Raw genomic sequence first — 17259 nt, 5'->3', positions numbered from 1 at the left:
TATTGCTCATTTTTTCAAAGCCGTTGGTGTTGGTTTCGTTCACACCTTCTCTTCCATATTCGGTTTGATACCTTCGGCTATACACTCTATTTTCGGAAGCATTTTTGGGGGTTTCCCAATTACTTTGGCTTTATTGGCTGGAGTTTTGCTATTGTTGCTATTTTTTCGCAATGGCTGTCCCGCCGCAACGAGATCCTGTATTGCTGCTCCCGTCAGCGCAGCTGTGTCGTGAACGCATGATGCAGCGTTTTGGAGCAACACTCCTGGCTCATTTGGAGTGTGACTGGTCTTTGTCGTTCCGACCGGTTTTGGATTGTGTGCAACCCGTGTTTCGATGCCTTTGGTGCTCGTTTGAACATGCACTGGCTTTCTGTCTCTCACTGCAGCGCTCTCCAGTGGTTGATCTTGATCTGTTGATGTTCCCGATTAGGGCTCATTCCCAGACTTGTGCACTGCGGTTGCGTTTGCTTCGTGAAGCGGATTATGAGATTCCCTTCCTGGAGGAAGATGGTTTTGTCTCTTTCCGTGGCACTACACGGGGTGCCGCCCTGAATGGTTTTGGGGCTTTGGAACACACCTGCTACATGGTACTTTGTGGCGTGGATCTTCCGATATTGACATATCTCGAAGTGGAGGAGCTTCTACGTTCTATTGCTTCTGTTTGACAATTGGATTTTTTTTTTTTTTTCTCTCTCTCCCGACTAAATTGACACTATATTGCAATTCGCTCTATCGTCACATGTTTCCTAAATTTATTACTTTGTTGTCTTCTCATCTTGTCGAAATGTTGGGTTTAAATTTAGGTCATGTTTTTTTTTAATGTTGTTGGAACCACTTGCTACCGACAAGGGGAGGGTGTAGTGTGGTCAGTTTTACGTATATTTTGCGCATTAGCTTCAGGCCTTAGGCCTCTGTGCACTTTGCCCTAAATATATTTTATTCATTTGCTAACAGCTTAGAGCCTCTGTGCACTTTGCTCTAAATGCTTTCTATTAGGCTTCGTACTGTTATTTTACAGAATAGCCAGTTCTACGGTGTTGTTTTTTATTCATATCACACTGTTTTGCCTACTTCAGCACTGGAGTTCTTCATAACATATTCACTCTGTGCTTTAGTCAAGGATACAGTCTGGTACATTGCCGATAGACGTGGTAGGAGTCTAGACTTGCCATTCCTGCGTAGGAACATTTTGTGATCACGATGACATGTTAGTTATAAAATCACTTCCTTGTCCCAATACATGCAAGAGGGAGATTCCGACCAGGGAACCACAACTAGACGCTGACTGCCTCGTTGCAGATGCTGAACCAGATCACAGGCCTTTGCTCAGGTATGAGTGTGTCCGTCTCCCTAGTGATACAGAAAGGCAAGCTGAAAGCTTAACATGCTGTGCTCTAAATAGAACAAGCAGAGGGAGAGTAGAAACGGTTAGGAATTATGATAGCTTTATTTCTATGTTTTACTCTCCTGGTTACTATATCAATCCTACTATGTTGTATTGTTCTGGTTATTGCGGCTCACGCCTTAATATCTAAAATACAGTCGTTTTATTAAAACATTATATAAAACTTATACTGTCTTTGTCATTTGTATATGAGACCATATTGTGAATGAGAGAGTTGGTTTGGATCTGAGTGACCACGACTTCCCTGAGAAGTTCCAAAGATGTCATGCGCTCGGCTGCCCAATCATTTCTTCCCCGTGGGAGAAATGAGGCACTGCTAGTTAGCCGGAGCAACAACCGGATTTAGGGTGACAGAGTTCCTTACACGTGGGTCAGACTCAGTCCCCCACACCGTTATCGGTCCTGCTGCCTAGAAATCCAGTAGTCTCATTTAGGATAATGAGAGCCCACACGACATCTTCATGCACATTTGGTATGGTGAAATTGTTATCACAAAGTGTGTGTGCTCGAAGTGTCTGTGTGAAACCAACATGATTTTTGTGGAACTCCTGCAGATAAGAAAGACCATCAGAAATGGTAATGAAACAGCTGCCCAAAACTGGGCAGGCTGATCAACTATCATTTCTGGTAGGATCCCACCATCCGCACCTGTTTTTGCCTTGCCATAGATGGCGGTAGCTCTTCCAATAAAAATACTACCTTCTCTGTGCTCAACCTTTGAAGGAGGAACACAGGGGGAGATGGAGGGGACTTTTCTACATCAGGCCCTGACTTTGCCTGTCATCTCTAGACAAAGAAGGGCCCAAGAGTGTCAGGTGGCAGTCATTTGTTAGGTCTATTAAGAACATCACCAAATGCAACAGCTTGGGTGCAATTACATAAAGAGTATCCTTGTTGTAAACCCTTTGGTGTATTCTACATTGTGGTGGTGGTAGAATTTAGATCTGTCTTGCACAATTTTGGTACAATGCACTGTGATGATGGACTTCGTTATCTTTGCTAAACAACAATGTTTGTTTTTCTTAAGCTTTTTCTATGTCTGTTGGCAAATGTCTTGGTAAAGACGAAACATGCTGAATTTGAAGCACTCAAAAATTAAAGTGATGGGCCCTTGAAATGTTTCAAAGTTAGTCTGAGGGCCGGTAATTCGTGAGTTATGTTTTTTTTAGAAGCCCTGTGGGAGATAACAGACATCACAGCATGATGTGCTCCCTTTTTTAAAAATATAAAATTACTTTATGAATCAGTAATTGTCCCTTATTACAACACATATCGATATATATGTTCGTGTTAAAATAGGAACATTGTTTTGTAACTAAAAATAGATTTGTCCATAACAAAAAGAAATTGAGAAAAATACCACACCACTCACAAGAAGGTTCTACCTCTAAAGAGAAGTTTAGTTAATCTGAACATATGATTCAGTGTCTTCCGAAACACCATATTCCAGTCAAAACTTCCAATCCACAAAACACTGTATTCTGAATTTAAAGTCTAAGCAGTTGAGGTCAATCAGAACTACAACCCCCAGAATGCACGCTTATTAAATAAAAAAAAAGTCCAGGACTATAGCTTGGTCTCCCTTATGATAAGGAGTCCTTTGGTAATATTAACGTTTGGCTATAACAGTAGTATCAGTGCAAACCAGGAGTAATAGCCCCATTGTGAATTACACTTCTCAGCAAAACGTGCCAAGCCTAAATGTGTTGCCAGCAATGAGAGAATTGTTGGGATTGCTCGTCCTAGAATACAATCTCAAGAATATCTCTGCAAATGAAAAGTCATCCCATGTAAACTTGCTAACAGTAAAAAAAATTCTAGCTATCGCGTCAAGAATTTTCAATTCTATTAATTAATGGATGTTCTCCAATGGGCTTACCTTCTAACTGCGAATGTCCTGCTGAAATGGCAGATCTAAAATTATTGACAGTCCGATAAGCCAAACCTGAGCTAGCTAGTTCTGCTAGAAAGTGAACAATCAAACCAATATGTGCTTCCACTGGATTGGCACCCCTTTCATCACACCAACTAGACCATCTGCGCCAGGCTGAATCATATCTCTTATGGGTACTACCGGCCCAGGCCTGTTTAATGAACTCCGCAGCTTGTTGCGAAACATCTGGGGTATTCCATCTCGACCTAAAATTAACCAGACTAGAAGTGTTAACTTACCTGACAAGATCGGAGGATGTTGAAGGCCCTCTGGACTCAAGAGAATATTCGGACGAGGAGGAATCAGAAGAGGAGAGGCACAGGCTAAATGAAGAGCACTGGGGAACCAAGGCTGTGCTCTCCAAAACGGAGTCACCAGAACAATCTCTGTTTTCTGTCTCTGCACTTGAGCCAGAACTCTGGCAATCATCAGAAAAGGAGGAAACACATAACCTCGAAACTGGGACCAGTCCTGAAGAAAGGCATCTGTCTTTAATGCATAAGGTTCTGGACGCCAACTGTAACATTTTTGAATTTGGCAATTGAGACGTGATGCAAACAGGTCCACTTCGCAATTGCCCCATTCCTTGACTATCTGAACAAAAATCAGAGGGTCCAACTTCCAATCGCTGGAGTCTGATAGGTATCTGGAGTTCCAGTCTGCTATGATATTCTGGTCCCCAGGCAGGTATTCCGCTATGACTACTAGTCGCTGAGATAGGCAATAATGCCAAAAGTCCTTGGCAATCTACGCCAGGATTCTGGACTTCGTGCCTCCCAATTTGTTGACATACCTCACTGCCGATATATTGTCCATCCGTAATAGTATGCAACAATCTGTTTTCTGCAGGGAGAGGCTCTTTATGGCAAATGAACCCACTAGAAGTTCCAGACAATTGATGTGAAGGGATTGTTCCCCTTCTGACCATCTGCCCCCCGTCACTAGGGAGTTGCAACAAGCTCCCCAACCCCATCTACTGCCATCGGATTCTATCACTACCTCCGGGCGAGAGCCGAAAATCACCCTGCCGTTCCAAGCTTCCATATGATGAAGCCACCATTGAATTTCCGATCTTACTTCGGTAGTCAATGGGATTTGTTCTGAGTAACTCAGACCCTGTTGTAAATGTCTGATCTTGAGCCTTTGGAATGCTCGATAATGTAGGGGTGCAGGGAATATCGCCTGAATAGATGAAGCTAATAAGCCCACTATTCTGGCTATAGTCCTCAATGATACGGTCTGGCAGGTTAAAACCAAACTCAATTCTCTCTTGATGTTGCGTATCTTCTGAGAGGGAAGGAGAAGTTGACATAAAGTGGAATTTATCTGGAAGCCCAGAAACTCTATTATCTGTGAGGGTTTCAACAATGACTTCTGTACATTGATCAGGAAACCTAAATCCTGTAGGAGACTGATGGTCCAATCAAAGTGCGAGATTAGGACTTGAGGGGACTGAGCCATCAGCAGAATATCGTCCACATATATAATCAATCTGACTCCCTTGGTTCTGAGGCATTCCATCACTGGTCTCAGTAGCTTCGTGAAGCACCAAGGGGCTGACGATAGACTGAATGGGAGTGCAGGAACTCCAGGCACTGACCCTTCCACTGGAATTGTAGGAATCTCCTGTGGGGAGGAAAAATTGGAATCGACAAATAGGCATCTTTTAGATCCAGACGAACTATCCAATCCCCTTCTAACAGGATGTCCCTTAGCATGTGGATACCCTCCATCTTGAAGTGTCTGTATAGGATCCACTGGTTGAACTCCTTTAGGTTCAAGACTAAGCGGTGACCTCCTCCTTTCTTGTCTACTACAAAAATAGGACTGAGGAATCCGGAAGGATGAGGGGAAGGAAATTGTACAGCTCCTTTGTCTAAGAGAGCTTGCACTTCTTTGTCTATAAAATCTTGATTTGCTTGGGAAAAACACATTAGTAAAGGGGGGAAGAGTTGTTTGGGGGTACTGACAAACTCTAGTCGAAATCCCTCTACTTTTTGGAGAACCCATGGATCTCTGGATATCCGTTTCTAATTTGTTAAGCAAGATGCAATTCTGCCCCCAAGTCTGACCTGAGAAAAATGAATAATGCTCATCTGTGAAACTTGAGTCTTGAATGGCTCCTTGTTGCCCCCTGCGATGACCCCTGCGGAAGCGGGGTCGACCCCCTCTGGCTCGTGTGGGGTAGAAGGTGGAGTCTTGATCTCCGTACCAACCACCTCTGACTCTTGGGTAGTAATTTTGGGGACTGTTAAAGGAGCTGCGGCCAGACATACCTCCCCCGTAACGATCGGCCCTGCCAAAAAGGCCTCGTTTGAAAAACTTCTTGAGTGACATTTGTGCTTTGTCAAGGGAAGAAAAAGTGGAGCAGAACTTGGCTAGGTCTTTAATAAATGAGGATCCAAAGAGCAGTCCTTCAGCCGAAGGTCCCGCTTCTGAAGACGCAAGATCCGATAATTTGGGATCAATGCGCATAAGCACCGATTTCCTTCGTTCTGGTGAAATGGCACAGTTAGAATTACCTAATAGGCATACAGCTCTTTGTGCCCACCCGATAAGGACATCGGTGTCCACCGGAGAACCAGATTCTTTGGCTACATACGCCAATTCCAGGATCTTAGTCAAGGGTCCTGAAAGGTCCAATAGTTTGTATTGGCAGCTACGCCATGAGCGGTTTAAGCCTTTTTTGGGATCTTTAGCAAATTTTTTCATGAAGGTGACCATGGTGGGGTCTATCTCTGGAGTCTCAGACACCTTGCCCTCCAGGTCAGGTCTGGGGCACTCCGCCTTCAGGTGTGACCTAACTTCTTTATCGAAGCTTTTTCGCAAATTGGCTTGAACATATTGCGCTACTTCGGGAGGGGGAACCCAATTGGAGGATCTGGGATGAATAATTTCTGTAGGATCAAAGTCCAGAACCTGGAGTGGGGGGGTCGTTTTCTTACTTTTCTTACTCGGTACAGGATCATCAGAAACATCTGAATCGTCAGAGGAGGAAGTCTTATCAGAGGAAGAGGAAGAAAGGGGGATACCTTTTTTTGAACTGTAATTGTGTTCGCCACTGCGCTTTTTCCGCAGTTTCTCAAAAGCGTCAGCATGAATAGCACTGACCTCTGCTCCTGGTTCCAGATTTTTTGCTTTATCTTTAACTTTTTTGGGTTCTTGTTGTCCCTGAGACCAACCCTGTGATCGAGCGAGGTCAAATATTTGCCCAGAAAAAGGGCCCAGAGCACTCACTAGAGCATCATTAACTGATTGTTGGACCTTGGTATCAAGGGCTTCCACCAGATCAACTTCAAGTTGATTACCCAACTCCTCTCTGTAGTACTCTGCTTCTTGCTCATCCCATTGAGCCATGGTTCAAGGGCAGCAACAGTATTGAGGAGGAAAAATTATTTTAAATTAAGAGTCCAATCGGGGGACCGCAAAAACCCCAAGTTCAGGCCAGGAAAAGGAGCCCTTAAATTAAAGTGTGGAGGGAGCGACCTGAAATGCACTCTAGGCAGAAGCCTGTTCTTTATTTTACAACCCAGTCAGCTTTTTAAATCTGCTGGGCGTCATGGAGCAAGATTATGTTGAGGGAATGGGCACAGACAAACACGCAGCATACACAAGCCGATCGATTTCCAATCTGGAAAGAGATCGGCTCGATAATGCGTGCGCGCTAAAAATAGAAAAGAGACTGCCCGAGGGCAGCTCAGCTCCCGCTCCACAAAAAGATGGGCTGCATAAATTGGCAAAACGCCAATAATACTAAGCATGAGGGCGCTTAAACAAATAACATGAAAGCGCGCTGAATCGCGACGCTTATTTAGGCAAATTACACAAGTTAAATCACTCGAAATACATTAATAATACAGGAGAGAAAATAAACGTGTACTTATCTGCTGTGAAGCAGCAAAGAAAGAGGAAGTGACTTCATAGGTCAAAGGACTCATAGCAGAGGACATGGACGGTGATTGGACCATGTGACAGGATGTTAGGCGTCCTGGGTGTTGTAGTTTTTTCTGTTACTTGTATTTGATTGGCTGCTGTTTAAGTCAGTAAAGAAAGAGAAAGTATAATCGGAGCATCTGGTCCTGACATAGAATTTTCGCTGCTTAGCAAACTGCGCTCAGGGTAAATTTCAAGAGTAATTCGTTTTAAAGTGATCTAGGCCAGTCACCGAAGCATTAGTCAGTTAACATATTAATGTAGGTAGGTAAGCAGGCTATCAGCCCTATAGTTTCTGGGTTTTTAGTGAGACCCCCAACATTTATTCTTTGAGGGAAGTATTCTTTTAAAATAAACCACAAAAATGATACACATTTCAAAAAGGGTACTGGGAAGAAGACCAGCGGTCTCTTTCTATTACTTTTCTCATCTATGATGCCTCACAAGTAGATCCACTCTCTCCAGTCTCTGGCTTAGCCCTACCTTTTGGGGACCTAACTCAAAATCTACACTACAGGTTTCTCATTAGTTTAGTCACCGATTTAAGGCTTGCTTAATGACAGCACAAAGGTGATGGTTGAAAGTCTTGGAAAAAGAGTTCGCCAATGGCCATTGCTTCGGCGCCACGGTCTAATCCACTATTGTTCACTCACAATGCAACTCTAGCCGAGGCTAGCTGTGTGCAAGTCAGCCTCATTCCTTTTTCAGTAGGACAAGTTCAGCTGGAACTGCCAATTCAGGTCCCCTCCGAACAAGAACACGAGCAACCCCAGACAGGTTTAGGCCCACTTCGGCCAGCGATCAGTGAGGTAAGGTATAGTTTGAGAATTGTGGCACAGATAGCACGGACCCAACTTTAGGGACACCTAAAGGTCATGCCATTGAGAATAACACAAAGGTGGAATGCTTCTGAAAAGCCTCACCTACTTGCAAGCCTATGGCACCATATTCCACTGCATTGGTTTTCTGCCCACTGTACCACTCTAGACAGACTAGCGATATGCAAATCAGCGTTTGCCTGCTCTATAACTGTCAAGTTAGGTCCCCTTCAAATGGGAACCCAAGCTTGAACCCTGTGTAGGCTTTGTATTGGTCCTTTTTCATGACCTTGTGCCTCGACAGTTAAGTTATAGTTGGTATTTTAGAGTTAATAAATTTGCATGTCAGTATTTCTTTCCTAAATAATCTAACATATAACCCTATAGTGTTAGCAAAGACTCTGTATATCAGGTTTTATTAAATGTGCATTCCCCTTGCAAACTGAAGAACAAACAGCAACAACATATGAAAGAAATGAGTGCAAAGCCCAAGATTGTGCATAATAATGACCATTTATTGAGTATAAAAACAAACCAGATATCTGGCGCAAATGTACTTTAGGCTGTGGTGGTTTTGCAACCTTTAGCAGCGCACAGATATAAATTACGTGGTTAATGTCAACTAACTATTCAACAGCTAGGCTCGATGCATAATTAAAACTAATGAATGACGATTGGAGAGTTGTGGAGCAGCTAAGATGGCCGCTCAATAGCAACGCTCCCGACCTGCCGAGGATGTTTTTATATTGGAGGGAGACGTTTTTGACAGCTGGCTGCTTTTTTTCCCAGAATTGCGTGTTGGAACAAGCAGGGAGCAGTATGGTGAGTTTTTTCTCTTTTAAAACTCTGGTGTTTTACAGAGTGTAATCTTATTAACATACTGCTCCCTTTCTGACAGGTATCTGGCCGCCATTTTGAGAGGTTTTTTATTTTTTTATTATTTTTATTCCTAAAAAATATTTGCTTTTTTTGTCTTTTGGCTACTTGAATTAATGTGGAGATCGTAATACTTTTTGGACACTCTTGGATGCCACTCTTGAAGCTGTTATAGTCATTTTATTCTGGATTTTCTTCTAAAATGTTTAACATTTGTCCTCTGAGGTGACTTAATTGGCCTTACAGGAACATTACCTAAACTATTGTACTAAATATATACTGTGTGGCTGAAATGGAAGTCCCTCATACTTCCAAATTATCTGTATCCTCTGTCTCTAACTCTAATGGTCGTAAAGACTCTGGGGGCCGCAAAAGAGTTAAAAAAGACCCATCCTCTCCAACTAAGTCTCCATTGCCCCTCACATTGGATGACATTATGGATGAGCTCAAGCTAATAAAGCCTTTTGTTTTGGAGACAAATATTGCGCTACAACGAATTGAGGAGAAATGGTCACGTCTGAATACTAGACTTTCTGAGGTGGAACAGAGGATTAGTGACATACAAGAAACTACTACTAAAGTTGATACCTTGACTAAGGAAGTCGCACTACTTAAAAAACAGACAGAAGATTTGGAAAATCGCAATCAGCGGAATAATCTTCGCATTTATGGCATTCCGGAAGGTTCAGAAGGCCAAGATTTGATGACATTCTTGCAAACTCATATTCCAAAGATTGTTGGTCTTCAGAATACTACTGCTCTCAACATCCAGAGAGCCCATTGTGTTGGTCCCTCTTCTCCATCAAAACTGAGAGGAATTATCGCCTACTTCCTACAGTACTCAGATTTAATGACTATTTTGACTGCCGCCAAACAACGTAAACAACTGTTGTGGTCGGGCCAAAAGATTTTCTGTAGCCAGGATGTGGCCACGGCGACCGCCAAGCGAAGGAAGGAATTTCTGGATCTCCGACCAGCTTTAAGATCTATGAATGCTAGATTTGGCCTAATTCATCCTTGCTTTTTTAGGGTCACCTTCAAGGACAGAACAACTACTTTTGAAAATCCCTATGATCTGAAACAGTTTATATATACTCACAAAGGAGAGGCAATGGAACTCAGCAAGACTTGATCGGTTAATGTGAAATTCTTAAATTATTTATTTCTTCTTTAGAGATATTGAAACCATTGAAATCTCAGGTTGAGAAAGTCCCCTTTCTGGATGTGTCTATATCCCTTTATATCTCAACATCATAGTGTTCTTTCCCTTGCTGGTAAGTCACGTCATCAGTTGTTCATATTGTAATATATTTATTTTGTTTCCTCGTCTCTCCTCTCTCTTGTTATACAATCATTGTAGTTCCTCGGGGTACTGTTGCTGATTGGCCTCTATTTCTTTTCTTGCTCCTCCCTTTCTCCCATGCAAAGTATTTTTCTTCTCTTTAAGACAATTATGACTGAAGTTTCTTGGCTTCTTGTCATCTTTTCTTTCTTTTATCAATGGGATGCTTTTGCTACCCTTTTCTTTTTCTCTCTTTCTGTTTTTTTTCTCTTTCTACTTTTCTTTCTATCTTTATTATTTCTTACATCCTACAATGCAAGATTGGCATCAACACGCAATCTTATTTAGATATATGTTCATATGTTTCCTTTCCACCTTCTTCTATGATTCACATGTTGTTTGTCTCTTAGGTTTCAGTAAGGCTTTGTTGTCTAAATGTCTTCTACTAGTTAAATGACCAGTCTTCGAATCATCTCATGGAATGTTAAAGGTTACGTAATCCAGTTAAGAAACAAAGAGTGCTCCAGCATCTCTCTAAATTGAGTTGTCAAGTTGCTCTTGTACAAGAGACCCATCTTAAAGAGCAGGATTTTAAAAGTTTGAATAGAAATTGGGTTGGTCATGTTTTTGGCTCCTCTGCAGCTCATAGTAAGAATGGGGTGATAATATTTTTTCATAGATCTTTACAAGTACAAGTTGTAGAGGAGACTAAAGATGATATAGGAAGATGGATTTTATTGACAGTTAAGATTAATGGTTTGCTGTTTTCCATTTGCAATGTTTATGGTCCAACTGGAGTAGCGCCTCAATTTTGGGTAAATATTTCTTCTTTATTATTATCTTGCAACTCTGAAAATGTTGTGGTAGGAGGTGATTGCAATCAACTTATGGATCCTTTCATAGATCGTCACTCCCAAACTCGTTATATCCCTAATAAAATGCAAAAAACATTTTATCAAGCAATCTCCTCCAGAGGTCTACGTGATGTATGGAGAATTGCTCACCCAGATGTACTAGAATTCACATTTTCTTCTCCAGTACATCACTCATATTCTAGAATAGATTATATATTTGCTACACAAAATGTTATACAAACAATTTCACATGCTGATATTGGGTCTATTCTCTTATCAGATCACGCCCCAGTAATAATTGATATGAGCCTTCCAGGAAATTCCTCCTTTTCTAATCGCTGGAGGTTTAATACCACCTTATTGCAAGATCATTTATTTATTGAACAATTTACAATGTTTTCTAAATAATTTTTTATGCACAATTTACCTTCGGAAACTCAGATTAATTTTAAATGGGATGCATTTAAAGCTACTGCTCGAGGCTTTATTATAGATTATGTTTCCATTAAAAAGAAAGAAAAATCTAAAGTCTCTTCTCAACTGCTCAAACAAATAAAATGTCTTGAGCATGAATATTTCTCATCTAACAAACCAGACACCTTATCCAGGTTGATTGATGCTAAACTACAATACAATAAGCATTCCTTGGAAAGTGCATGTGGAACTCTACTCAATATAAATTCAAAATTTGACGGGTGGAAAATAAAAGGGGGTAAACTATTGGCAAGTTATTTAAAGATCAAAAAACAAAAGTCTAAAATGACTGTGGTCACAGACAAATTTGGAAATAGACACACTAAAGATTCAGAAATCCTGGAATGCTTTACTGACTACTATACCACATTATATACTCCCGAAAATACTCCTAATATGACTGAAGTGAATGCCTTCTTCCACTCTATTCATTCGAAACAAAAAGTAGATTTGTCACCATTAGACTCTGACCTATATGAAGCAGAAATAAAAAATGCCATTACCAAGCTTCCTAAAGATAAGGCTCCTGGCCCAGATGGCTTTTCAACATAATTTTACTCAATCTGTGCATCTATTTTAGTTCCTAAGCTATTAACACTTATACAATATTTCATATCAAAAGATCAAGCAAAGGACACTTTTTCTGAAGCTATGTTGTGTTTGATTCCTAAAAAAGATAAGGATTTATCCAAATGTGGTAATTACAGACCTATATCCCTTATTAATGTTGATTGTAAAATCTTTGCAAAAGTCTTAGCCTTATGGATTAATCATTTTATTCCAGACCTAATAGACATTCATCAGTCAGGTTTTATTAAGGGGCGATACATATCAGATAATTCTAGAAATGTTCTCAATATTATCCATCTTGCCTCTAAGTCCTGGGATCCTATAGCTGCCATAACTCTAGATGCTGAAAAAAGCCTTTGATCAAGTTTGTTGGGATTTTATGTTTGGAGCATTAAAATGGCATGGTTTTAGTCCTCATAATATTAAAATTATTAGACTTTTATACTCTTCACCCTCTACATCAATTTTAGTCAATGGTAAACGATCTCATTACTTCCCCCTACACAGAGGTACTGGACAAGGCTTTCCTCTATCACCTCTGTTATTTATATTAGCCCTTGAGCCCCTTCTAGAGAAAATACATAGGTCATCTGATTTTTATGGTTTTAAGCACAAAGATACTGAGATTAAATTCACAGTTTATGCTGATGATATTTTACTTTTTATCTCTAATCCTCAGAAGACTATTCCGGATTTTTTTTAATTATTACAAGAATACTCAAGTGTCTCAGGGTATAAGCTTAATGTAGATAAATCAGAGGTTTTGCCATTAAATGCTTACTGTCTACCAGACATGTTTAAAGATACTGGGTTTAAGTGGAACTCTAAGCATAGCAAATGCCTAGGCATATCCTATTCCAATTCTCTTAAAGACACTATTCAAACTAATCTCAAAGAGGTAGAGTCAAGGATTGTGAAATTACTTGATAGCTGGTATCCTCTTTATTTAACTTGGTGGGGACGACTGGCCATGATTAAAATGATGTTGTTGCCCATTTAAATTTTTTATTTATCTATGATTCCCGTTAAACTTCCTACTAGTTTTTTTAAAATTATAAATGCATTATTTATGATATTTTTATGGAACAAACGTAAATCTCGTATATCTCTAGTCAAATTGCAGGAACCTAGAGACAATGGAGGTGTAAATTTTCCATGCCTTAAAAGATATCACTCTGCATTTGTTTTAAAACAAATACGGTTGTCCCTCTCTCCCACTTTTCATAACGGGACCTCTCTATGGAGTCAATTGGAACACTCACAAATTACACCATTTACATTTAGAGATGCAGTTCAGCTTTCAAAACCCCTAAATCTCTTTTCTCTCCGATAATAACTCAGTCTATTTCTATTGCCAGGCCATTACTTCTTGCCTCTCACTCCTCATATTAGAACCTTAGGCAAACTCCTACATGGTACAATAATGATATTACATTTCATAATAGAACATTGGTATGGAAAGAGTGGATGCAAAAAGGCATTATAACTTTAGATCAATTCATTCTAGATAATGCTGTACTTGAATTTCAAGATATTCAACAGACATTTCATATCTCCACTTATTACGCTGTGAAATATCAAACTCTCTATGCTATCCTCTATAACTTATTGTCTCAATCTTTGGAGGTTCCCTCTTCTACACAACCTAATTCCCAACCTTATAATTTTTCCTCACATATCCCGGCGTCTTTTATATACAGAACCTTTACACATACCACTCTTGTGAGACCAAAATCTAAAATAGAATTAGCATGGGAGCAGGATTTCTATCAAAGCATTCCTATATCTACATGGAAAAAAATATGGTCAAAACTCCATACAACATCCCGTTCAGCATCTACAACCCAAACGTTATTTTATTTTTACAATAGGTTGTACTATACTCCTGTAGACCTTTATGAATTTAAACTTACTACAAATAGCAAGTGTTGGTCGTGTTCTAAAGAAAACAGTCATTATATGCACATGTTTTTTGAGTGCCCTGCAGTTCCTACTTTTTGGGAACAAGTTTGGAATAAAGTTAATCAGATTTTCTCCATCAATGTACCTTTCAATGTATTACATGTTTTTTTGCGTAGTACTTCATCTATTTGGTATTCACAACCACTGCTTGGTAAATTGGCTGATTTGCTCATTGCTGGTGCACTGCAAATTATAACTTCTAATTGGAAAGATACTACGAAAATATTTGTTGTAACTTGGTGGAATCTGATCTGTTATAATCACAGAATGGATCGAGCAAATACTAATACTACTCAACTGTTAATTAAAAGGGACATGCTTTGGTTTCCCATCATCTCTTTCCTTTCGAAACACAAGACTTTACATACTACTGTTAATACTTAATGGTTGCTTTATTGTAACTATGTGATTTTTAACTTGCATTGTTTTACTTTTTCTTTCTTTCCTTTCTCTCTTCTCTTTCTTTCTTTACTAAAACATAACAAAAAATGCTATTATTCTACAATACAATATTACAGTTTGGTTGTGTATACAAATTGTTTCTTATAGATTTAATTATTATCTTTATGATTATGATTAATCCTTTTTTTTTATTGTTTTTTCTTCTGGTTGCAAATGTATTTATTCTATTGTACCAGTGTATGCTAACTTATTCAATAAAGCATAATTAAACTAAAATAAAAATAAAACTAATGAAAGACAGGGATTGGCCACAGAGCCTGGCCTTCGGCCGAGTGCAGAATGGGGTTGTGGCCAGGCCCTGCAGCCAAGTCCTCGCTGTGTGTGGCGGGGCTTAGATTTACATATTGTAATTAAATGTTACTTTACATTTTAAAAAAACACAAAATTCACTAAAAAAAGTTTAAAGTATGTAAAGAAATGTTATGGTTGGGTGAAATGTTCTGTAACAACTTAATGGTTTAAACTCTAAAAAACACACAAATTCACTAGTTATAGTTATAGTTATCTCAAGTAAATATAAGTCATGCCATAAGGTAACTAAAACCCCCACCCTTGCCACGCACTGATAATTACCTCACACATTACATCACTCGTGATATCTTTTATCGCATCATTGATAATATCACTCCAACATTTGCAGTGAAATTATTGATGAGAAAACTGTGCATGGCAGGGTGAGTTATATTTATCTAAGCTGGAATCCAAACAGGCAACAAAATAATAGTTACAAATATTTATTAAAAAATTAAGAAAAATTATACTTTTTACAAATGGTGCAACTGAATTCTCCTGGCATTGTTGTTCTTGGGAGCAAAGGCAATCCCAGGAGCAGGACCACTATGGAGATTCTACTTCATTGTAAAAAAGATGGTCTGTGGAATGAGGAAAGAACATGACAATATTTGAGAGTTGAGGTAAACATTGCCTGAGGAGTCAGAGTATGAAACATAAACTAACATAGAACTAACAAAGGGCTAATCTAGTATTATGGATCCCAGAAAATGAGCTGCAATTATCCTGAATGACTGGTCACCTGAACACTAAAAAAGTTGTTCCTGTCCTAATTAAGCCACCACAACCACTTAGGATTTGCCACTCGAGCCACAAAGTATGCATTATTATAAATATCTCACCCCTTTCCATTTCAAGTCCACATGTGTACAACTTGTTGAGTCCTTTTTTCACTTTAGAAGTAGATAGGCATAGGCCCACCATCAACTTGTTGTTGTCAAGACTTGCAGATTTTATTTCCTGCAAAAAAGAGACAGACCAGTTAAAAATAATAAGAATTTCTAGGTAAACTAAGATGATTCAGAAAAAACAAGAGACGCTGAAGCCTATTACATCATCACAGGAAAAATCATTTGACATTGATTGAAGCAAGTTACCTATTCCAAGTGTGGTGTCCAATTCGTCTCTCTGCATCCAGGCATGGGAGGACGACATTTTTTTTTTTCAGAAATGTTCTGGAGGCATCCATTACTGAATCGAACACCATTGATTGCTCACTGTAAAGTCTACAGTTGACCCTAAGGTTGAGTTAGCTATTTTTCATAGTTACAGTTCAGAACTCAGTCCCAAGAACAAAGTGGCAGCATCCTCTTTCATTGTTTATCTGTGTCATAGACACTGGTCCATTTAAGATTACTTAAATTAGCCTCACATTAAATATAAAAAAAATAAATATTTTCTTGTTTTGTTTACAGCTGGCATTTCAGTTATAGTATAGATTCTTGTGATGCTTGAGAAATTGTCCTTGTTGAGCTCTATTATTAGGTGATATGAAGTGTTTATTCGTTTCAATTATTGTCAGTCTCGCCACATTTTGGTGTGAGAGACTGGTCCTTCAGACCATGACAACAGCCACAGATGCACTAAACACCCACTCCAATGACACACTGACTACAGGACATGCAAGATACTTTATTGCCAGCCTACTGAGGCCTGGTCACCGTTCCATTTCCCCATGCCAATAGGACAATACCTCCTGCTCCCACTAATCCAGCAACGTACAGTAGTTCTCACACACCCAGGTGGCCAACAAGCCACAAATGCAACATTTCCTGCGGGTGAATTCAGTGCTTCTGTTATGCCATGCCCTTGAGGTTGCAATTTTATGACAAGACAGCAGGCTAACATTATTGTAATCTCCTTTATTGTTACTACTCACAGCAGCCCCTCTAAAGAATACAGAACTTCAACAAAATTCCAAACTCAACAAAAGGCCAGAACCCTCAATCATCTTCCTTCTTTTGGCAGCTGCTCTCAAAGATGAGTACATTTTCATTATATATACTCAATGAACGTTTGAAAGGAAAAGAGATTTGTTTGGATTATATGTGATGAATGTTTTGTCTGTTTATAAGAGTGGTGTTTGTGAGCTTTTGTGTATGACAAACGTATGAGGAGTGCTGACTTGCCAGAGTCTGTGTGGGCTTAAATACTTGTGCCCTAATTGTTTGATTTTAAATATAGCTTTAAAATGCTACTTTCATTCAGGATCGTAGGCTTTAAGAAATGTATTTGTTAGTCTTGTTTCAGTTGGAGACTCGCAGCTCTGGTGAGGCCTAGGATCATGCAGATTGCAGGGCATGTCTAATGCATGCTGCACATGCTCTGGCCTTTAAGGTCAGCAGTGGTGAGCACAAGTGCACCATTTCAGGAAGGTGGCTGAGTGGCCTTAAGGGAGA

The sequence above is a fragment of the Pleurodeles waltl genome, chromosome 12 (assembly GCF_031143425.1).
Source record: "Pleurodeles waltl isolate 20211129_DDA chromosome 12, aPleWal1.hap1.20221129, whole genome shotgun sequence".
Taxonomy (NCBI): Eukaryota; Metazoa; Chordata; class Amphibia; order Caudata; family Salamandridae; genus Pleurodeles; species Pleurodeles waltl.
The sequence above is the reverse complement of the archived record's forward strand: the minus strand, read 5'-3'. Positions refer to the sequence as shown.